Source organism: Callithrix jacchus, chromosome 7, assembly GCF_049354715.1.
Source record: "Callithrix jacchus isolate 240 chromosome 7, calJac240_pri, whole genome shotgun sequence".
In the NCBI taxonomy this organism is placed as follows: domain Eukaryota; kingdom Metazoa; phylum Chordata; class Mammalia; order Primates; family Cebidae; genus Callithrix; species Callithrix jacchus.
Genome location: NC_133508.1, coordinates 95,061,625 through 95,086,119, shown reverse-complemented (window position 1 = coordinate 95,086,119; position 24,495 = coordinate 95,061,625). Strand labels below are relative to the sequence as shown.

Sequence of the window (24,495 nt, the reverse complement as noted above, 5' to 3'; positions counted from 1 at the left end):
AATCACAATAAAAATACATACACTAACCACTGTTTGTTGGTCAGGCATTAAGCTTGCTAGGTGATACCCATAGATGAGTTATCCTGACACCAGCTTGGCATTGCACTTTATGAGGAAATAGACACACCTTCAGATACCTAAGAAGAAACAGAGGTGGGATTTGAATTGTCTGATTCTAAAGCCACCTGGGCTACGTCCACTAGTCTTATACTATCACTGTCAAATATATGCTAGACAAGTGCAGCCATTGCTTGTCACTAAGTGAATCACACAGTTGACTTCTCTGCTTAATGTAGATGCTTTACCTAAAATGGGTTCTGCTCTAAATGACAATTTACCTTTGCATCCTCAATGCCTGATGCATGGTAGCTGCTCAGCTAATGAATACTGAATAAGTAAATGGAAAAAGAGTTAAATCTAACTAGAATAGGCCGCCAGGATAAAATCACTTCACTTGAGGAAGAAGCCAAACCATTTTCCCTTCCTTATTGCCTGAAAATGCTCCCTGCTAGGCGAAACACAGTCCCATTGTCCAGGAGCAAAAAAATGAAGGTTAATTTCCTATTACAGAAGGAAAAGAATATTCCATAAACCACAATTCATTTTAGGGGTTGGGTTTTGACTTGAATGCAAGAATGAGCTCTCTCAGAGGGGTCCTGGAAAACTTTCAAAGAGCGGGTGGTAGGACTTGAACTCACTCACCTCTGTACTCAGATCTGACAAATCCCTGGTGGCCAACATGAAGCTAGTTACTTCTCTCTGTGGACGATTCTTCCTGTCACTGAGAGCCTGTTGCCAGTTGATCCAAATGCAATATGCAGTTAGCTGTTACATAAAGGCTAGTGATGGAATGGGCCTTCAGAGTCACTTATTTTATTATCAGTTTGGACATTTTTTTTTTTTTTAGATGAAGTTTTGTTCTTGTTGCCCAGGCTGGCATGCAATGGCACCATCTTAGCTCACTGCAACCTCCACCTCCCAGGTTCAAGCAATTGATTCTCCTGCTTCAGCCTCCTGAGTAGCTGGGATTAAAAGCATGTGCCACCATGCTTAGCTTTTTTTTTTTTTTAAATTATTATTATTTTTAGTATAGACAGCATTTCTCCATGTTGGTCTGGTCTCAAACTCCTGACCTCAGATGATCACCTGCCTCAGCCTCCCAAAGTGATGGGATTACAGGCGTGAGCCACTGTGCTCGGCCTCATATTTTAGAATAAAGCATAAAAGCAAGTGGGGTATGAGAAAGGAAACTCACATTTATTGAACAGTATTCTGTTCTAGGCACCACCTTGGTCATCTGCAATAGAAATAACTCGTGTAATAATGGAGACAATGCTGCCTGTTCAATCAGCAAGGCTCATTTGCTCAGTACTGAATTTATGTCAGGGGACAACAGAGATGAAGGACAATTATGATGTGATTTTTGCCATTTCATTCGGGATATTCATAATACTATTTGGGCAAGGATAGTCACAAGCAGGCAAAAAATATATAAAGCCAGGATATTGAAAGATTACAACTCCCTATACATGTCTCATCACTGAGGCATAACTATCGACAATGTTCAGCACATCTTTCCATATTTTTCTATGATTTTTAAATTTTATTGGATTATCACTGTACATACAATTTAGAATCCTGCTTTTTCACTGATCATTAATTTTTTCCCATATTATTCAAACTCTTTAACATAATGCTTAAGAACTGAATAATCTAGACAGTGGCTATCTCTCCTAATTATTCTCCTCCTCCTTTTCCTCTTCTTCCTCCTCCTCCTTCTCTTTCACTTATATTTATTGAGAATGTTTAATGTATTAGACTCTAAGTTATCTACTTTCCCTGTAATCTATTAGACTCTGAGTTATATCCTTTCCCTATGAAATTTCTTTCAATCCTCATGGTAAGCTTATGAAGTAGATTCTAGCATCCCTTTATAGAGATGAGTATACAGATGAGGCAAATAATGAAAAGTAAAGTTAAATAAGATAACACAAGTACTGTGAAGTAGAACTAGGTTTGTTCTATCTGACTCTAGAATTGAAGTGTAAGTATACTTTCATTTATGTGTTTTTAAGTATTTAGGTTAATTTCAAACTTTCCCTGTCATATTATCCTTGTATGTATGTGTATATCTGTCTCTTTATATTCATATATATATGTTTATATATTTATATATGTGTGTATATGTATACATATATATATGGAGAGAGAGAGAGAGTTATCTTTTCCTAGTTATTTAAACAGATTTACAGAAAAGGAATGACTAAGTAAAAGACTATGACTATTTTGCAGACTTTTAATACATATTGCCAAATTGCTTTCCAAAAATTCCCCCCACTTACATTTCTGCCAACAATGTATGAGACTGCCCTAGTGCATCATATACTATTTCACATCCATTTCATCAGGAATGGAAAAAGGAGCAAAGAAGCAGATGATCCTACAAGACTAACAGTTTCAGACACCTACAGTATCTGCACATTCTAGAGTTCCTTGTTGTTATGGGTATAGAAGTGAAAAGGACGGAGAAGCAACATGGGATAGGGGCAAGAAAGCATGAATGGGTGCATTTAGAATGAGAAGCTTTGGGTTTGAAACTCATCTCTTCCATTTATTGATTCATGGCTCAGAGATGTTATTCTCCCCATTTGTTAATTTATTTCATTGGTCCCAATTGTTGGGAGTTGGGGAAGTGTGGAGATTAGGAAGGGCTTTGGAAAAGTGGCAATATTTCAGCTAGACCTTAGATGTTGGGGTAGAATTTCAATTGATGAGGAGGTAATAGAAGAGCATTCCATGTAGAGAGGGCTCTTGAGTCAGAGCTTAGAGTCCATGGCTGATTCTGGGGACACCAGGGACAGTGATTACTGACAATGTGTGGTAGTGGCCAGAGTTGGAGTTGGCATGGCAAGCTTGCCATGAACTTTAAATAGCATTATGAACTTCAAATAGCATTCCAAGGAGTTTGAACTTGATTTATTGATGAAGGGATTCAGTTGATGATTTCCCTGAGAAAAGCATGTTGATCTGATTTGCATGGTTAGATTACAACTCTGAGTATATAGAAATGTAGAGACCAAGTGTGGGCAGAGAGGCACTGGTCAGGCAATGTCAAAATAATCTACCCAAGATATAAACAGGTCCTTTCTTTTTGTTCATAAAACAGGGGAATTGTAGCATAATAGAAGTACATACATTTTAGGGGAAGCTCAGAAGAGGGATTAAATAAATTCCACTGACATTAGCGTTCTAAAGAATGAATTAGGGGAATCAAAATGTATTGAGTGGGACACACAACCAACCTGCAAGAAGGATAATTTTATCCCCATTTTACAGACGAGTAAACTGAGACTCAGGTGGGTTAATCAACCTACTTAACATGACATAGATAGCACGTGATAATGCTGCAATTCAAAGCCAGACACCAAATCCTATTCTATTGTATGCCTGTCGCATCCTAGAAGAAGTGACTTCTCATCTGATTCTTGAAGAAGACACAACCTTTCTCCAGATGGACAAGTATGGATGAAGGCAATTCTTGAGGTCGGTGGAGCGGGGAACACCCTCAGCAAAGACATTGTGTGGTGAGAACCTGTGATCCCTTTGAGAACGTACAAATCTGTTTTCTGCCTTCAGAGATGTGTATATATTAGAGTTATTACTCTATTGCTGAGTGTCGACTATGTGCCAGATTCTATTCTTAGTATTCAAATCTATTGATTAATAAGTGGCAGAGTAGCATTTTAACCTGGATGTCTTGTTGCAGAGCTCCTAACAACTTTGCAATGTGGCCTTTTATCAAATGTTGTGTCTAGGACCCATTCTTTCCTTGCCCCAAATTGAAGAAAACAAATGAAGTCAGTCTATGTTTTTCTTCCTCTAAAGAGGGCAGGAATGCCTTTGATGAGGACAGAGATTAATCAGGGTGATCTAGAGATCTCTTTTTTTAAAAAAAAAAATGAAGGTGACAATAATGACAGCCACACTTTCTGGAACTATACTATTAGCTAACCATTGTGTGGAATTCTCTGTCGATCTCTCTTGAACAAACACCAGTGGGCAGGGGCGGGTTTGTTGCCCCAGGAGAATAATGATTGGCTGAGATATAGGATACTGGAGTAGGAATGGAGGGAAAGACAAGCATTATAACCCATATAAAAGAATGTGGATGTTAGGATAGGGAGTGGGGAGTCGTGGAAGAGTTTGGAGCAAATGACTGATAAAATCAGGTTGAAAGTTACAAACCCTATTTCTGGTGATTGGGAGAGGAAGGGGAAACTGATTTCATGAGTGTTAGGAAACCAGAGGCATCTTATTGTGGTAATCCAGATTACTTGGCAAGGACCTGGACTAAAACAGCAGCAGTGGTAACGAAGAGAAGGAAATGAACTCAAGAATAATGACAGACTCAACAAGACTTAATGTCAAATTGCATGTGATGATGAGGCAAAGAGAGGCATTAGGGATGGCACCCACTTTCCATCTTCACAGATTACATATTTCCTTGCTTGGCTGAAAAACTACATCCCTACAGAGAAAGTATATCTAACATTGGGGCCAGAAGAAATGCACTTGCTTTCTTTTTCGGTGCAGCGGAAGCTAAAAGTGTCACTGAGTGATATGCACCACTAATAAAAATCCAAATCCTTCCTCCCCTTCCCGCTTAAGGAGAAAAATTATTTTGCTCATAACTTTGATGAGCCTGATGAATGTTTGGATATCATCCCAAGCACACAAACCAACCAGGCACTGGGGAAATTATTAATATTTTACTAGTGGACTTGGTTGAGCAAACACAATAAAAACAGAATTGGTGTCATGGCAAACTAGAAAAGCAGATGGCAGTCGAGCAAAGCTGCATACAGCAGTTTGAAATTTCAAATTAAATCAACTTGAAGCTTTGCTTGTGCCTCAGGCAATATTTCCCCTCAAATGAAGGAGATGGAGGAGGTGAACCCTTTATTACTGAGATGGTTTGGTGGTGGCTGCTGAGTGGGGCACTGCTTTCTATCATGTGAGATGGCCTGAGAGCTGGAAGGGAGATGGGCTACTTCTGACCCAGCTTTCAGAGTGCAATCCAGGGAAATGAAAAACCAGAGAAGCCCCTAGTCTTTACAATTTCAACCTAATCCACATAGTCTGAAGTTCCTGGTCCCAAGGTTATAGGGGCCTCCATCTTGGGGGGCTTGGTGCTCTAAGAATTGGCCTTGCCAAGGAGTGTGTTGCACCAACTTGGCTGAGGTTAGGAAATCAGTGAACAGTGACCCAACTGGAGCAAAGAAGTCCCCAATGTTGACAGCACTATAGTTCTCTAAAGTTTACTGGCTGCCATTAGAAGGTAAGAATGAATTGGCAATTGTCTTTGAAGTCCTTAAGTTTGTAACAAGCACATTTGTAGTGTTACAGTCTGGACAGCTTGGATTTATTCAGTCAGTCCCTTTACCTCTTTTCTCTGGAAGCCAGCAAAGTGAATTCATCTAGACCAGTGGTTCTCAACCCTGCTGTGCATCATAATCACCTAGGGAGTTTTAAAGTAATATGTTTCATCGGACCCCATCCTTAGAGATTCTGGTGTCCTGAGTCATGGCCCTTGTTCTCAGCTGTATTTAGCATAGTACCTAAGACATGATAAGCAGTCAAACTTCTGTTTAATAAACAAGTAAATTAAATAATTTGCATGTCCCTATACAAAGCAGGTACTCTAGCTGCTATATCTTGCATATTCTTTTCCCTTACATCAAGTAACCTTGCCTTTTCATTCCTCCTAACCTAAATAACTTCTATCCTTTAGGGCACAAATCTTGCTTTGCCTGCTTCAATTGAAATAGGGCTTTGTCAGTAGGACAGTCTCTTGCTCTCCATCTGTATCCCCTCAGGCTTCAATATTGTCCTCTTTAAATGCTCAACATCTTGGATTGCAGTGGTCGGCTTCAGTGATTGTCTTAGTGAGTTCAGGCTACTATAACATACTATCACAGATGGGTGCATTAAACTACAGACATTTGTTTCTCATGGTTCTGGAGGCTGGGAAGTTCACATCAAGGCACAGGCAGACCCAGTGTCTGGTGAGGGCTTTCTTTCTGGTTTTGCTGTCGGCCGACCTCTTATTATGTCTTCGTGTCTTTTAAGGGTAAAGGCACTAATCCTATTTATGAGGGCTCCAACTTCACAAATTAATTAATCTCCCAAAGGATCCACCTCCTAATTCCAGAAGATGGAGGTTTAAGATTTCAACACATAAATTTGAGGAGAATACAAACATTTAGTCCATAGCAGTGATTGTAGGCTGCAAGTTCTTTTAAAGCTGGGACTAGGCCTTTGTATCTTCAAGCTATACACCAGTTGCAATAACTGGCACAAAGTAGACACTCAGGAAATGACAGTTTTGCTATAATAGGAATTACTACTTATATGGATTACTATATATGTATACATCATGGATAATAAATAATGTATAGAGTATTTTAGTATGAAGTATGTGGTATACATAACAAATACATAAAAAGTGAACACATAAACGTGTAGATGATATCTAGTATAGAAGAAATATGTGCAAGACATATGCATGTAGGCCATTTGTACGTATTTAAGGCATATTCACCTTGGTTAGGTGTTTAAGTCAGTGGCTGTCAATTCTGGCTACCTATCAAATCACATAGTTGTCTTTTTATAATATATAAATTGTAGGGTCCTGCTGCCTAGAATTTCCAATTCAGGATGTCTAAGATGGTACCCAGGACTTGGTATTTATTTTATATATATATATTTCAGATTCTAAACTGAGGTCGAGAGCCACTCATTAAATTGGTATGTATTTGCTGAGTGTCCACCATATGCTGGTGCTGTTTGTAGACTCCAGGAGCACATCAGTGAACAAGACATGGTCACTGCTTTTATGGCGCTTTTATTTGAGTGATGGGAGGTAGATGAGACAAAATTCAATAAATGCCCAAAGACTTAAAAATGACACTAAGTGTTAAACAAAGAAAATAAAATGGGGTAATGAAATGGAGAGTGATTGGGATAAAGTTGGTGTGGGCAGGGAAGCTCCCTCTGGGGAGATGACATCTGAGCTTCAGCTCTAAATAATGAGGAACGGTCAAATGAAAACCTGGGGATGAGGTCCTGAGAACAGCAAACATAATTGCCCTGAGAGAGAAGTGCGCTTGGCAGTTTCACAAGCAGAAAGAAGGCTAGTGTGCCTAGACCAAGGACAAGGAGGCAGGGGTGGGGTGAAATAAAGTCAGAGATGGGGAAGAAGGTCAGGTCATACTGGGTGTTTTTTGAAATGATAGGGAGTTTGGATTTATTTGGAAAAATGTGGTAGCCATGTTGGAACGGTTTATAGCAGGAAAGTAAAATGATCCTATTAAGGATTTTAAAAGATATGTTGGGTATTATCTGGAGAAGTCTCTATAGAGAGGCAAGAATGGTGATGGTGACAGACTGCTTAAAGGCTAATGTAAAAGTCTGGGAAAGAAATGATGGTGGCTTGGAGAAGAATGCTAGTAGGGGATGTGGAAAGGAGTGAATAGATGGGGAATATTTTGGAGGTAGACCCAGAAGAACTTGTTAAAGGAATCTTTATTCAGGTTTCAAGGGGGAAGCAAGAGTAACAACCTGTTTTTTGAGTCACAGGGTAGATGGTGATGCCAGGTTTTAAGAATATGTATCAGAAGTATCATTTTCAGGGAGATTTATCTGTTGTGTGTAAGGTCTTTGTGTACTTAAAGTTGATGTACATGTGACATGTCTGTGTAATGTACATGTGTAGAGAGTGTGTTTAGAAGATGTATATTTATTGTATTAGCTTTCTGCAGCTTCTGTAACAAATTGCCATAAAACTGGTAGTTTAAAACAACAGAAATTTATTATCTCACTCTTCTGGAGGCTAGAAGTATGAAGTCAATTTCACTGGACTAAATCAAGGTGTTGGCAGTCCTGAATTACCTCTGAAGGCTCTAGGGGAGAATGCATTCCTTGCCTCTGAACTTCTGGTGGCTACAGGCATTCCTTAGCTTGTGGCCACATCACTTCAATCTTCGAGGCCAATACATTAAAATATCTTCCTGCCCTGTCTTCACATCACCTCCTCTTTGTATAAATATCTATGTGTCCTATTTCCCCATTACTATCTCTGATTAGGATACCTGTTTTCACATTTAGTATCTACATGGATAACTCATACTAGTCTCCCCATCTCAGAATTCTTAATCACATCTATAAATACGTATTTTTCTAAATAAGGCAACACTTATAGGTTCCAGAGATCAGGACCTGTGCATACAGAGTGTATACTGTTTAAAGAAATATACAAAATACAGCTTAGTTTGTGTGTGCATAAAGAAATATGCAGAATATAGCTTAGTTTGTGTGTATGTGCACATGCTCAGAAATATGTGTACATGTGGCCGACTAGGGCTACAGGTTAATAGCAGGGCCTCTCTGTGCAGCCCACACAAAGAATACCTTTCCCATGTCCTCATATCAAGAGATGCTGCCAGTGACTTGTTGGCTGCTCAGAAAGTGTTCAGAAACATGTCTTTATTGTTTTCCTCTCCAAATCCAGTTGGCATCAGATCCTGAGGCTATCTCAAGACAAGGCCTTCTGTTGGATGATAGAGCTAGTTATACTTATATCCTTTGAAAATAGTTCAGAGTTGTTTCCTGACATCTAAGCTTATGAAGCCTCCTTTTAGGTGAAAAATTTGGCCAGGTATGGTGACTTGTGGAAATAATCCCAGCATTTGGGGAGTATGAGGTGGGAGAGCCACTTGAGGCCAGGAGTTTGAGACCAACCTGGGCACATAGCAAGACTCTGTCTCTACAAAAAGTAAAATTAAAAAAAAAATTATCCAAGTATGCCTGCAATCCTAGCTATTGGGGAGCCCAAGGCAGGAGGATCCCTTGAGCCAAGGAGTTCAACGCTGCAGTGAGCTATGATTGTACAATTACACTTCAGCCTGGACATCAGAGTGAAACCCTGTCTCTAAAAAATAAAAAAATTAAAAACAAAATTTTAATGGCGTTTCTTCTCCCAACTACCATGAGAATAAGTTTGACGTGGTTAGTGCCTATTGATTGAGAATGATACAGTAACAAAAAGTTACTAAGAATTAGCTTATGCTTTTGAATAAATGTGTACTTTATCAATCACAATGGTATCTACTTATACTTTAAAAATACTACCATCTGGGGTCAGGCGTGGTAACTCATGCCTGTAATCCCAGCACTTTGGGAGGCTGAGGCGGGTAGATCCCAAGGTCAAGAGATCGAGACAGTACTGGCCAACATGGTGAAACCCAGTCTCTACTGAAAATACAAAAATTAGCTGGGCAGGGTGGTTCATGCCTGCAGTCTCAGCTGCTTGGGAGGCTGAGGCAAGAGAATCACTTGAACTTAGGAGGTGGAGTTTGCAGTGAGCTGAGATCACACCACTGCACTCCAGCCTGGTGAAAGTGAGATTCCTCTCAAAATAACAAAAACCAACTACCACCTGAATGTACGTGGCATTGTTTTTCAGGTGATACAAAATGTTTTATGAGCATATAGATTTATAATCATTTGAAGGAAGTCTAAGACCCCTTCGGGGATCTGTAGCCCCCAATTTGGGAGATATTTTAGTGGAAATGGGATTCACAGACTGGTGCCTCATCCACTAAATTTGACTAGCAGGTATATCTGGTTTGGCTAACTGATTATTATTAGCATATAATTTAAAAATATTGCCATTGGTGGGACCTATTCTCTTCTGTGGATTTCAGACCCACCATTCACAATTTTACTGAACTTTATTGCTACACTTCTTTACAAATGTCTCAAAGACATTTGATTTTTAATCCCTGATACAAAATAACTATATGCTTTTGACAGAATTCACCTATCTATAATCTGTAAAATACTTGGATATCTCTGACCTCATTTCATCTTCCACCGAAACTCCTGTGATAGAGATCAGATAATATCATTCCTGTCTTACAGATGAGTTAACTGACACTCAAAGAGCTTAAAACTGGCTTGATGTTGCCAAGCTGGCAAGTGAATTCCTGAGGCTGGAATCTAGGCCTTCTGGCTCTTTCCCTTCACACTACACCATCTTCCTTGTCAGTTTTCTGAACTCTAGACCTAGCTAGTTGTTATTGTTAATGGATAGTTGTCAAAATCAGGTCTGATGAAATAGGAATAAACAGCTGACCTTCAGCAAAGGCAAGGTAGGAAATCTGTCCATTTCAGCTCAAGATACTTGTAAGTGGAGACAGGGAATGTGCAGGAAAGCAAATAAGGGAGTTTGTGAACAACAGACAAATTTTGTCTAAATAAAGGGAAAATCAGCAATTGTTGATGGCAGACAGCAAAGAGTCGAAAAAAACACTTCTCATGAAGCCAGAAGAACCAAGTCTTGCCTTACTTATGCCTAGACAAACTGACCTCTCAGAATGCCTCCTTGGTTTTGCTTCTCATCTGTAAATGGGGCTGATGATGTAATACCCACCTCCCTGGTTCACTATTGTGAGGATCAAATTGATTCAGAGAGGCAAAAATGTCCTGAAAACAGTACAATAAATGGTAGCTCTATGGTCTGTAGTAAAATCCAGGGAGCTTTCAGATAACAGTCACTTTTTTCCTATGGGGAATTAATTTTCAATGTACATACTCAATTAAGTTTTTCTTATCTCTCATAAAAAACCATGGGTTTTGGAGAGAGATCCAACATGGCTGATCGCTAACAGTTCGGGATTGTAGCTCCCAGTGAAAGCACAGAGAAGGAGAGGACGCCACACTTTCAGACGAATTTTCGTCACTCACGGACCAGAAGATTCCCAGTGGAGGGGCCCCATGGGTCGCCACTTGTGGCCGGCGCAGCGGTTTTGCCAGTGCCTTGGCGTGGCAGCTCTTTGTGCAGAGTAAAGGGGAGGAGAGTCCCAGGGAGAAGAGCACCATCAGTCTTATCGCTGCTGTTTTGGCCGGCGCAGTGGGTTGCTGGGATTCCAGCGCTGGGAATCAATAAACTGGGCTTCCACTCAGAAACCCAACTAGAAAGGCGGTGATTGTAAAGATGACAGATGGATAAATTTATAACAAAGGGAAGAAACCAGCCTAAAAAGGCTGAGAATATCCAAAATCAGAATCCCTCTCCCTCTACAGGGGATTACAGTTCCTTGTCAGCAATGGAACAAGCCCTGATGGAAAAGGCCTGTGTGCCATTAACAGAAGTAGGCTTCAGAAGGTGGATGATAAGAAACTTCTGAGAGTTAAAAGAACTTGTTCTAACCCAATGTAAAGAAACTAAGAACTTTGAAAAAAGGTTTGACGAAATGCTAACAAGAATAGACAATATAGAGAGGAATATAAATGAACTAACGGAGTTAAAAAACACATCACAAAAACTTAATGAAATATGCACAAGTTTGAAGAGCCGAATTGATCAAGCAGAAGAAAGGCTATCAGAGGTCGAAGACCTACTTAATGAAATAAAATGAGAAGACAAGAATAGAGAAAAAAGGATAAAAAGGGATGAGGAAAGTCTCCAAGAAATATGGGAATATGTGAAAAGACCTAATTTACATTTGATAGGTGTACCTGAATACGACGAAGAGAATAAATCCAAGCTGAAAAATACTCTTCAGGATATTATTCAGGAAAACTTTCTGAATCTAGCAAAGCAGGACAATATTCAACACCAGGTAATACAGAGAACACCACAAAGATATTCCTCAAGAAGAGCAACCCCAAGGCACATAATCGTTAGATTCACTAGGGTTGAAACGAAGGAGAAGATACTAAGGGCAGCCAGAGAGAAAGGTCATGTTACCCACAAAGGGAAGCCTATGAGACTTACAGCAGATCTCTCAGCAGAAACCCTACAAGCCAGAAGAGAGTGGGGGCCAATATTCAACATCCTTAAAGAAGAGAATTTTCAGCCCAGAATTTCATATCCTGCCAAACTAAGCTTCACAACTGAAGGAAAAATAAAATCTTTTATGAACAAGCAAGTACTCAGAGATTTTATTACCACCAGGCTGGCTTTACAAGAGCTTCTGAAAGAAGCATTATACATAGAAAGAAACAACCAGTATTAGCCTTTCTAAAAATATACCAAAAAGTAAAGAGCATCAACATAAAGAAGAATTTACATCAATGAATGGATAAAATAGCTGGTTAACATCAAATGGCAGTAACCTTAAATTTAAATCAACTAAATCCCCCAATCAAAAGATACAGCCAAAACCTAATGGTATGCTACATCCAGACCCATTTCACATCCAAAGATACACAAAGACTTAAAACAAAGGGTTGGAGAAAGATCTACCAACCAAATGGAGAGCAAAAATAAATAAGCAGGAGTTGCAATTCTTGCATCTGATAAAATAGATTTCAAAGCAACAAAGATATAGTGGTAAAAGGATCAATGCAACAATAAGAGCTAATGATCCTAACACCCAGATACATAAGACTCATAAAGAGATTTAGACTCAACAAGACAGAAAATTAGTAAGGATATCCAGGACTTGAACTCAGATCCAGAACAAGTAAACTCAATAAATATTTATAGAGCTCTCCATTTTAAATACACAAAATATACATTCTCCACCTTAAATACACAAAATATTGATTGGCCATTATTAATACCCATTTTTAGAATAAACCTACATTCCCGTTCTCTCTCCCTTTTTTTCTTCCTCTTTCTTCCTCTCCTTCACTCCTTTTTTTCATTTCTTTAAAAAAATAAAAAAATAAAAACTGTGGGTTTCTTGGAAGGCTCTGGATCTCTGTGGCAGATCTCAAGTACACAGATAATTTGAAAATTACATGGTGAGTTTCCATAAACGTCATTGCACCTGAAATCTAAGATATCAAAGATCCTACAGATTAGGAGCTTTGTTTCCTACAGCCAGTTTAGATCCTAGAGGCTGAATTTGAAATGGAGTGACTGAGCTTGGATTCAAAAGGTATTTCTTATTCATGTTGATTAAGCACCAGCTTTCTACAGTATCTTCTGAGTAATCTGGTTTCAGTTGAAATTATCTCCAAAGGTGATGGGGCCCCATCAATGGCAGTTTTCCTCAAGTGCCATAGATATCATTTTCTCAACTCTAAATTCAAGATTTGATTGTGGCTTCAGAATATCTCAGCAAGGTGCCCTGGGAAAATTAGTTAGGGACATGGTGGTATTTTCTACACGTTGCTATTCCCACTGCAGGGGTTTCAGAGTGCTCCCACTGGCAAAGCTGACCCTTTGAAGGAGGAAAATGTCAGTGGCTGTAGTATTCTCTACCACGTTTTTTTTTTTTTGGCTACTCTTTAAGCCAAGCTCTCTCACCTCTAGTTGAGATCCACTTTACTTGCCCTTTTACTGACTATAGTCTTTGTCTTGGTCTATTCAGGTTGCTGTAACAAACTAACATAGACAGGGTGGCTTATAGACAACAAGCATTTATTTCTCACAGTTATGAAGGCTGGGAAGTCCAAGATCAAGGTACCATCTGATTTGATGTCTGGTGAGAACTCACTTTCTATTTCACAGATGGTGCCTTCTCTCTGAGTCCTCATATGGCAGAAGAGGTGAGAGAGCTCTCTGGGGTCTCTTTTGTCCCAGTAGATTTCATTAAGGGCACTAATTCCATTTAAGAAGGCTTCACCTCCAAGACCTAATCACTTACTAAAGGCCCCACCTTTTAATACCATTACATTGTGTGGGGTGGATTGCAACAATGAATGTTGGAGAGACACACATATTTTGTCTATAGCAATATACAAATCACAAAAACTGATCTAAAATAGAACAGTAGTAAATACCCATTTATCTAGAACCCTATAAAGCAAAAAGTTAATAACTAGGTGGAATCCTGCTCTGAAAAGTACTAGTTGATTTGATAGCAAAAATCAAATGAAACAGCATAGTTTCAGGTACCTTACAATCTTATATGTAAAGAAACAGTTTTTAACTTATCTTAGACTGAGGACTCCTTTTTAACATGAAGACATTTTGTGATGCATGAGGGTAGTTATACTTTGTTATCTGTTGGATATGAGAACTAAAGCTGTAATGAATAGTATAGCATCATTTTTTAAATAAACCTGGATGTTATACAAATACAAACATTACATTAAAACATACATAGATTCTACTTGGGAGGCTGAGGCATGAGAATTGCTTGAACCTGGGAGAGGTGAAGGTGGTGGTGAGCCAACCTGATTCTACTGTACTCTGTCCTGGGTAACAGAATGAGATCCTATCTCAAATACATATAAATTAAAAAATACATACATTAACATTTATGAACCTCTGAAAGTAAATTTGAGAAAGGTGAAGTCATATATTGATAATTTTTGTTTCGTTTACAGACAATACTTGATGATATTCATATTCTTGAACTCTTTGTAAAAATTTCGTGGTTTTTCCAGGCTCTGTTATCCACTGGATGAGAAATACGGAATTCTTAGTTTTGCTAATTATATGAAAATATCTATATACATATAATGCTTACGGTGATCATGTAACCAGACTATTTAATTTTCTCTTCAATTATTCCAGATAAACAAGAATAATATGAAAGGTTTAAGAACTTATATGTATTATTGTGTTGCCTCTGATCTACTAACAATTGAACAGTATACAAATGATGCAACTTTATGGAGTTGAAAAACATTTTAAAGATGAGAAGTCTTATGATGCAGTGGAAGAATTCAAGAACTGGATCCATAGCTGGGTAGGTTCTACAGTTTTCAAGCTGTGAGCCTTAGAATAAATTCAGCTTTGTAAGCCTGTTTTCTGATTTGAATCTTAGGCAAAAAAAAAACACCTACTTCACATATTGTTGTGGCAAATAGTAGCTATACTGTAACCCATCTCCATTTTCTTAAAATAAGAAACTTAAGGGTCAGAAAGATGAGACTTAAAGAACACACACAAAAAAATGGTTTGTGGCATTTTGAAGCTCTATTGATTCACGCATCTGTGTTCTATCACAATTCTTACATTTATACTTTCTGCTTCCTATAGTCGAAATATTCATGCCAGTTTTCCAGGCTGGAATTGGCAATGAGCTGACAGACAGAGGTTTATTTTTTAAAAAGATGAGAAAACAACTTGCAGAATATTTTATCCAGATTCTCAGAATGGTTTTCAGTAAACCCTTCTTATCCTAAGAACTCAAATGGTGGTTTTCTGCTCCTCTTGCCTTCTCTTATTCTGTTGCCACTTGGTAAGCCCTGTGGTTCACAGCTAATTAAAAAGGGATGGAAGAAAATTATACCTCTGTTGATGCTGTTGTTTTAATCTATCTCAAAAGCTTCTTAACAGCAAAGCAACAAGCAGTGGACTGAGAGTTCTCTGTGACAAACAGGACACAGGAGACACTAGCGTGGTTTCATGAACCCACTATCATTTCATTAAGTGACTTTTATACTTTCTGTTGGTAAAGATTCATACATACATGCATACACACACTTTTGGACAATATTTTGGTGTCTGCTGAGTCCTAGGAAAGAAGGGAGCCCCAGAGAAGAATAAAATAGCATTTATATTGTGTATTTATTACATGTCTGCCATCATGTTTTCCTTTTCACTTCCGCATTTAATCATTATAAGAAGCACGTGTCCCTGTTTTATGTATGAAAATACCAAAATTTTTAGAAGTTAAGATCCCACAGTTAAGTCTGAGAGCTGGAATCCAAAATTACATCTTTATCATTAGTCATTATAATAATCATTCACCATCTTCATCATAATGCCTCTCATTTATTGAGCACTTACTATGAGTTGAGCCCTCTTCTAAGCACCTTGAATATGTTAATTTATTTAAGTACAACTTATGTTTTTTACCAGTTTCTTCCTCACAACCCCCCTATAAAGTAGGTACTATTATTATCTCCAAAATGTCCCAAGGGCTGCAGCTGGTAACCCAGTTAGACTCCAGAGCTGCACTCTGCTCTGTCTGAATCAAAACCAGATATTTTCCAACTCTATACCTTGTCTCTCTAGGGCTTTGAGTGCTAGTAAGCCTCTCAAGAGCTTCATGAGAACAAGGGAAGCACATGCTTTTGAGCCATAGTAAGGACACAGAGTATGGATCAAATTCAGGTATACTTAGTTTAAGGTCCTCCTGTGTATTATGATGTTCATCAGAGCCTTGATAGTGGGTAGCAAGTACAGTTCAGGATCAAACAGGTGAGCATTATGGGTCATCTGGCTTCCTTGTTGTTTAACAAAGCAGGATATATTTTAACATGGCATAACAGTGTGACCAAATAAATATCCTAAGGAAAGGCTTGAGCTACCCTCTACCTAGGGACAGTGCTAATTAGTAAGAAATGGGCAAGACAGTGTGGCCAGAACCTTGGACAGCTCCACTGTAGCTGTGGCTCCCACGGAAAGCTGACCCTACAATCTGCATCTCTGTGCTGTACAATAGGCACCGCCCTGAAGCTGAAACTTTAAAAGCTCTTGACATTCGTGTGTGTGTGTGTGTGTGTGTGTGTTTATGCGTACACCTTCATTCATTTAAAAATTTTATTTTAATGTAGTAAGAACACTTAATGTGAGATCTATCCTCTTAAATTTTAAGTGTAAACTAAAAACAAGTAGTGTAGGCCAGGCACAGTTGCTCACACCTGTAATCTCAGCACTTTGGGAGGTCAGGGCGGGCAGATCACCTGAGATCGGGAGTTTGAGACCAGCCTGACCAACATGGAGAAACCCTGTCTCTACTAAAAATACAAAATTAGCTGGGAGTGGTGGAGTATGTCTGTAGTCCCAGCTACTCAGGAAGCTGAGGCAGGAAAATCACTTGAACCTGGGAGGCAGAGGTTGCCATGAGATGAGATCATGCCCTCTCACTCCAGCCTGGGCAACAAGAGGGAAACTGCCTCAAAAAAAACAATTAAAAAAAAAATTAGTATAAACTAGAGGTACCATGTTCAACAGGTCTATGCAAAGATACTTAATAGCACTAATCAATATGGAAATGCAAATTATCACCCTAATAAGATGAATAAGCTCTTAACATTCTTGCCCTAGACTTAACACAGTGGCTCTTAAATTTCTTGGTATATATACTCTTTTAAACAGTGAATGAAAGTGAAACACACGATGCCCAGAAAAACTAGGAATGTGTACATACACAAAAAACTTAAACTAGATTTTAGATTATCAAAAAAAATCTCCTTGGCATTTGAGTTAAGACCTCTGTTTCAGTTAAATATTGCTGGATAACAAATTATACCAAAATGCAACCTAAAATAACAACAACGTGTTATTTCTCATAATTCTGTGGGTTAGCTGGGAGGTCCCTCTACTGGTTTTCCATGGGCTCACTCATGCAGCCACATTCAGCTAGAAGGTGAACTGAGCTGAAAAGTCCACCATGCTTCACTCACATGTCTAGTGGTAGATACTGGATATTAGCTGGGTGTCTCAGTTCTTCCCAGGTGGTATCTTCTCCTCCAGTGGGCTGCACCAGCTTATTTACATAGTGGTGAGAGGGCAACATTCCTCCTTTGAGGTCCTGGTCTCCAGAGCTCATAAAAAGTCAGCTTGATATTTTAATGGTCAAAGCAAGTAACAAGTCTAGCCCAGATTCCAGGGGTCAGTTCTTCCTGAAGGAAGAATTCTTAACCATATTTAATTTATCACAATGTTCTTAAGCTCTCTGATCAAGACAAACCCACAGTAAAAAGTTCTTTCCTTGCTCTTCAGTATGATTCTGTGCTAACCCATTACTTTACATAACACTGCTGTATTTTGTATGCACCCACCTCTATTATAATACTAATCTATTTGTGCATTAAATATGCAATTATTGAAGATCATTTGTGAGCTAGGTAAGATGCCAACTCTTTCTTAAAATTTACATTAGCTCAGCAAGTTATTATAAGAATTTACCAGATTTTATCTCCTTTCCACCCCATTTAAAGATGACAATACTGAATCTCAGAAAGATAAAGAAATTTGCCACATGTACATAACAAGTACATGAATATCTTCCACTTTAATGGTCTATTTCTCATTTACATTTAGTCTGCCTCACTGCTGCTCTCCGTTTACCTGTCTACCTCCTCTAAAGATTGTGAGCTCCCTGAGGACATGACTCTGCATTTCTCTTTTGTGCATTTTCAGTCCATTCAGCACTTCTGGAAATGGCTTATAGGCTCTCAGTAAATGTTGTTGGATGGAGAGATGAAGGAACTTCCAAATAGTGGATGCTATATTCTTTCCTCTACAAGTACTTCTAGTTTATGTATTCTGAGCTCATGTGGTTGAGAACACAATTGGAAATCATAATCAACAATCTTTATCCGAAGCTTATTACATGCCAAAAACTCCTAAGAATTTTTGCATATTTATTTAATGTATCCTCACATCTATGAGATAGGTTCTACCATCTTGATTTTGTTACGAAGAGCCCAGAGGTTGGAGAATATAATTAGATTGCCCAAGGTGATACACGTATGAGGTGGCAGAGTTCAACTTGAACTCAGCTATTTGTCTCCTCAGGCCATATTCCTGATAACTGCATTATTCATTTCACCCAATCCTGTTGCCTTTCTGAAGAAATATTTATTAGTTCATGTGAAGGGAACCACCCTATGAGATAGATCTCCCCAGCCTCTACTAAATAAAATAGAAACTTGACACTCTCTATGATCTGATTTTAACTGTCTTTTAGCCTGCTTTTTTTTGGTCTTTTTGAGACAGAGTCTCGCTCTATTACTCAGGCTGGAGTACAATGGCACAATCATGACTTACTGCAACCTCTGCCTCCCAGGTTCAGGCAATTCTCCTACCTCAGCCTCCCAAGTAGTTGGGATTACAGGCACCCACCACCATGTCCAGCTAATTTTTTTTTTTTTTTTGTATTTTTAGTAGAGATGGGGTTTTGCCATGTTGGTCAGGTTGGTCTCAAACTCCTGACCTCAGGAGATCCACCCACCTCAGCCTCCCAAAGTGCTAAGATTACATGCATGAGCCACCATTCCCAGCCTTCTAGCCTGCTTTCTCCTCTATCTCTCTATAGATTCCATATTCCTACCATGCTACTCACTCTGTCTATTGTGTGGCCTTCACTACCCTACCATATCTCTTTGCCTTTGCTGAAAATGTTTCATCCATTCTTCACACATTGAAATTCTTAGTCTTCATAACTAGCCTTAGTGAGTCTTCTTGGGTAAAATATTTTTTTTAATTCCTGCCGTTGCCATGAACCATCTATTCCTCAAAATTCCCCCAGCAAATAATGTCTACCTTTATTTAGCCCTATTCCATCCCAGTTCACTGTTTACGTGACAATCTTCCCCTAGACAGTGAACAACTTCCTGCCTCCATCTTTCCTTCCTTCTCTTGTTTTCAATAGATTTTACTTTTCTGCTGTGTCCCATGCTCTATGTTATAGCACAGGACTATAGAAATAACTAAGACACAAACTTTGCCATCAGAAAACTTACAGTGTTCAGCACAGGAAAGCCATTGAATAAGCATTGAATGAATAAATGAATGAGCTTGTAGTCTAGGGGGGAAGTCAGGGGTGTAAAAAATTATAATGTCAAATCTATGCTGGAAACATGAGTAGTGCCTCACATTATAGACATTCAGTAAACACTCATTCATTTATATACTCTCTATAATGAAATAGGGCTAGGTTCAAATCTTGATCTTACGTGCTTCGTAATTTTGAGCAAGTCACTTTAGCTTTCTGATGCTCAGTTATCAAAGCTGTGAAACAATCAATAGTTACTGACCTCATAAGGTTCTGTGAAAATTAAATATATAGCAAATGTCTGTAGTAAGAGCTCAATGTATTTCAGTATTCCAAATTTCCCCCTTAACTTAATTCCAGAAAGAATATATAGCAATACCTTGTTGGATGAATTAATGATTGAATAAATAAATGAATAAGTGAATGCATGAGGCAAAGCTTGAGTGGAGTAAAACTACAGGGCATGATGATACAAACAGACCCTGTGGTGAGAGAGCATCAACTCTGTCTAGGGGAAGCAGAGCCACTAAAGCCCTAGAAATCACCCTCTTCTGTTACCCCTAGTCCCTCCCCGGAGGACATGCCCTTGCTCCTCCCCTTCAGAGGGGGCCCAAACAGCTTGTTTTTCTCTTCTTTGTATGTTGGGGATATGTGATTTTACTGTCAGCATGGTGTTTATAATGAAAGGCAAATGGTGTCCAATGTGAGTTGAAGAAAACGTACAAACAACAACAAAATTATATGTTCTTTTTTCCTGTAGTGTTTGCAGGGAGAATATGTGACTTGTTTGCTGTCAATACGGCTTATAATGACACGGTGCACAGAAGCACTGCCAAATGTGTGTGGCATTCATTATACACATGTATTAAATGTAATGCGATATGAGTTTGGTGGCGGAGCAGATGAGAGCTGCCCTGGGGCTGATGTGGAGTTATAGCACCTCTTCCCAGGGGATGATTATGGGAGAAAGGGGAAGTGAGCAGCAGCATGGGCATGAAGCAGGGTGTCTAGAATTTTTAGGATGTATTCTGGGCTAGATTGAGAGAAATGCTCAGCTCAGGGTGTCCTTAAAGATATTCTTTATTTCAGCAGCAAGAAATCATTTAATGACCAATTCTTGAGCTCCTACTAAATGCCAAGCTTGTAATAGATACTGAGAATAAGATTCTTCACTGGCTTTCACAGATTAGCAAGAGAGACAAACAGATGGAGAGAGAATGATGGTGCACCATGATTGGTAAATGCAATGAGCTATAAGCAAAGGTTAATATGAACTACAGAGAAGATACCTAACCCAGCCTAATGTCACTTTTTCCAAGATGCCTTCCTTGCCTCTTCATATGTGACCAGGTCACTCTGCAATATGCTTGCATGGCGGCCTAAGCTTTTCCTTCATGGCATTTGTCGTGGTCTAAAGTGAATTATGTGTATGATAATTTCATCAATGTCTGTTTGGCTTCCAGACTCTAAGCCCAGGAAAATAAGGACCTCATTTGTTTGGCTTACCATTATATCCAGCACCTAGCATAGTATCTGATGTCTAATTTGTCATTGAATGAATGAATGCTGTCATATGTGAGCTTAATTTTGAAGGACATGGAAGAAATAGGCCAGGTAAAATGGGCAAGAGGAAAGGTGAGCAAAAGGAGGGGGAATGAGGCATGTTATATTATAAAGGCATATAAGAAAATATAGCATAATATTGGGGGAAAATAAGTGAAAAAATTCAGTAAAAGTGGACTCTTGAGTTTTTTTTTTTTTTTTTTTAAATGAGACAGGGTCTCACTCTGCTGCCCAGGCTGGAGTGCAGTGGTACATAATGACGGCTCACTGCTGCCTTAACCTTTCAGGCTCAAGTGATCCTCCCACCTCAGCCCCCAGAGTAGCTGGAACTACAGGCACATACCACCATGCCTGGCTGATTAAAAAACATATCGTAGAGATTGTGTTATCCCTGCTGGTCTTAGACTCTTTACCTCAAGTGATTCTCCCACCTCAACCTCCCAAAGTGCCAGAATTACAGGTGTAAGCCACCACACCTGGCCTCATCCTGGGATTCTTAAACGGAATATTCCATTTTCTCTAGTGAGACAAGCGTCCATATAAGAGGACAAACATCACCGATGATGTCTATAAGAATAGACGTGAGAAATACTGGACTCTTGATGGAAGTGTAATTGGGGAGGCAGGTGGGAGCCTGAACAAACATGTCAGTGATGAGCTAGGCACTAGTGTGGCTGTTGAATCAAATCATGTCAGAAGGAGAGGTTAGCTAAAGAATGTTTAAGAAGTTTTTTTTCTAAGTGGTGAGATGATCATAGGAAGGAGCATATCGGTTACTAGTTGATGAAACTTATTGGAGAAAATGGCTAGACAAAATTAATGTGGGTGAAAATGTCTCTGAACAAATACACCATACCCCTAGGAAAATAAGAGTGATAATAATAATGATGACTATAAGAGTGATAATAATAATGATGACTAATGTTTATTGAGATATGCTATCACAGTCAGAATTCACAGCAAAACCTTAAGGTGGGCACTATAAAGATCCCACTTAAAGATGGGCAAATTAAGACCTAGTGAGGTTTAATAACTTGCTCAAGATCATCTAGTCAAGCAGAGGCATAGCCAGATTTGAATTGGGATAATTTGAGTTCTGAATCTACTCTTTTAACTACCAAGTTGTTGAACTAGACTTTAGACCACCACAACAGAGTCTTTCACTCTCTGAATTTAACTCCAAGTTCAGTTGGCTCCCTCATTCTGTGAACTCAGCCTTAAGTGAAGAACATGTCTTACCTTTTAGAAAAAAGAATTGGGTCCATAAAGTGCAGTTCCTTATGGACTTTTGATGTGCTTGCTCTCATATCAACCCTCATGAATTTGGAGATTTGCAAGGCTTTAAGAAGTGACACTTGGGAATACCAGGACTCCTATGGTTGAGCATGGCAGGAAGGTGGGGGACTCATTTAGTCAGAGATAAAGCTGAGGGTGGGTGATTGAGACTGTGGAAAGCTTGATGAGTCTAAGGTCACAGGGAGAGTTCTGAGCCAACTGATAATTTTGAGAAGGAACCTGAAAATTTTAGAGGTTAAGAGCTTTCCACAGTACTATATACACACAGTACTATATACATATATAATCTGTTGTATGAATGTACATGTATTATTATATGTAGACATACACACATGTATTACATACATACAAATGTATACACATGCATGTATTATTATAATTCAAAATCTCTAAATATGTGTATATACATTTTTACCTTGAATTATACCAGTTAACCATTATTGTACTCTTAAATACCAAAACTCTGCTGTGCATTAACAAGCATTATGTCATTTCAGCTTTGCAACGACATGAAGTGCTAATTATTATTATCTCAATTTTTCAAATGAAAAAAAAGAAGGCTCAGAGAAGTCAAACCACTAGCCATAGTGCTAGTAAGTAGCTGAGCTAGAATTTGGTGCCTAATCTGTCCAGCTCCTCCAGGCCTGCCCCATAAACAGCCATATGATTCTGTCCCTCTTACATGTTGCACCTGTTTGCATGTCTGGGTCTATGGCTCCTCTGCAAGCTCCTAAAAGTTAAGGCTGGAGTCTATTCACCTCATGCCTCCATGGCTTAGGTCTAGCCCATAGACAACACTTGCAATTGTTTGTGGAGGAATGGAAGGAATTAATTGCTCCACATACTGAGAGGCAGAGCTTGGCTAGAACTAGACTCCCTAAAAAGAACAGAAAGGACTTCTTCAGCCTCCAAAGATCTCTTCCTTCTCTGAAATCTAGCACTTACAGCCATTTCCACTTCCTAAGTCACCAGACACTGTCCTATTTCATCTTTTATACCATTGAATAAAAGTGGTATTTATACTACTTCATTCAACTATTTTTAAAACATTTAACACTTACATAGATTTTCTTTCTTTCTTTTTTGTTTTTTTAAACTTGGTCCTCTTACTGCACTATAAGATTCTTGGGAGCTAAAAAGAGAGAGAGGAAATTTTCCTGAATTTAGTTTGTATAATATACCAAGCATCATGTTGTGGCCATCACATACATGAGTTTTAAAAAATCTTCATGACAGTTCTTAGAAAATCATTATCTGTCTTTTACAGGAGAGAAATTTTGGGCTCAGACAGTGAAACACGGTAATTTGAATGATAATACACAGTAAGGACATGGCAGAGCTGGGCCTCAAACCTAGGTCTTTCTGACTCCAAAGCCTATGACGTGGCCACTGCCTTTCCAGCCTGAGCCCAAATTGCCACACAGCCTGGGTTTCCTGTGCCAGACAACACCATCTCTCCCTTCTCTCCCACACGCCTCACCATAGCAGGACCTGATGGCTATAAGCCCAGGCATCGTGGAGGCTGCAGCAGAAACACGCTCTGGCATCTTAGGATGCTGCACAAGGTATGCCAGCAAGAGGAAGAACAGTTGGTGAACAGTTGGTGAGTGGATATTTTTATGCAAGGGTTGCCTAGAGAGAGGAGAAAAAAGAGTGAAAAAAAAAAACCTGTTTATAAAGAAGCCACAATTAATAAGGTCTTTGTTAGCTTTTTGGATTTCGATTTTCAAGTCCATTGCTTTGGGTTTAAAAGGAAACAGAAAGGTCCCCAAGGAGCCAAGCTCCCAGCTTCCAAAGCATGAAAGCATTTAGGAAACCAATCCCAGCCTGAGTGTGTTGAAGATTTTAAGTATTCAGCAAGGAGCACAAAGATGCTGTGAATTCCTTTGGACAGCTTCTCATCAGGATTGTTTATATTACAGCATGCTTAGTATGTGGGCTTAAGAGTTACAAGATAACAAAAAAAAAAGTAAAAGATAAAGAAAGCACCACCCTTAGACTATCCAAGAGAACCACAAGCACTCTAATCTTTTGCCTGCCATTTTACATCTCTCTCTAAGCCTCAATGTTCTCGTCTATAAAATGGGAATAATAGTATCCATCAAAATGGGTTATTGTGAGGATATGAAAATGTTCTGTAAACATTAAAACCATTTAGAAA

At 39.0% G+C, this 24,495-nt stretch overlaps 1 protein-coding gene and 1 long non-coding RNA gene across 6 annotated transcripts in view; both read left to right on the top strand.

The window, feature by feature from the left end:
* Positions 1–24,495, top strand: part of DAB1 (DAB adaptor protein 1) — a 1,273,242-nt gene that overhangs the window by 272,055 nt on the left and 976,692 nt on the right. The window lies entirely within an intron of this gene.
* Positions 1–24,495, top strand: part of LOC144577159 (uncharacterized) — a 40,533-nt gene that overhangs the window by 5,205 nt on the left and 10,833 nt on the right. The window contains exons 2-3 of one of the 2 annotated variants that reach the window (XR_013520495.1): positions 3,462–3,584; positions 14,537–23,937. This is a non-coding gene — a long non-coding RNA (uncharacterized LOC144577159). The other variant, XR_013520496.1, reaches the window with a different exon arrangement.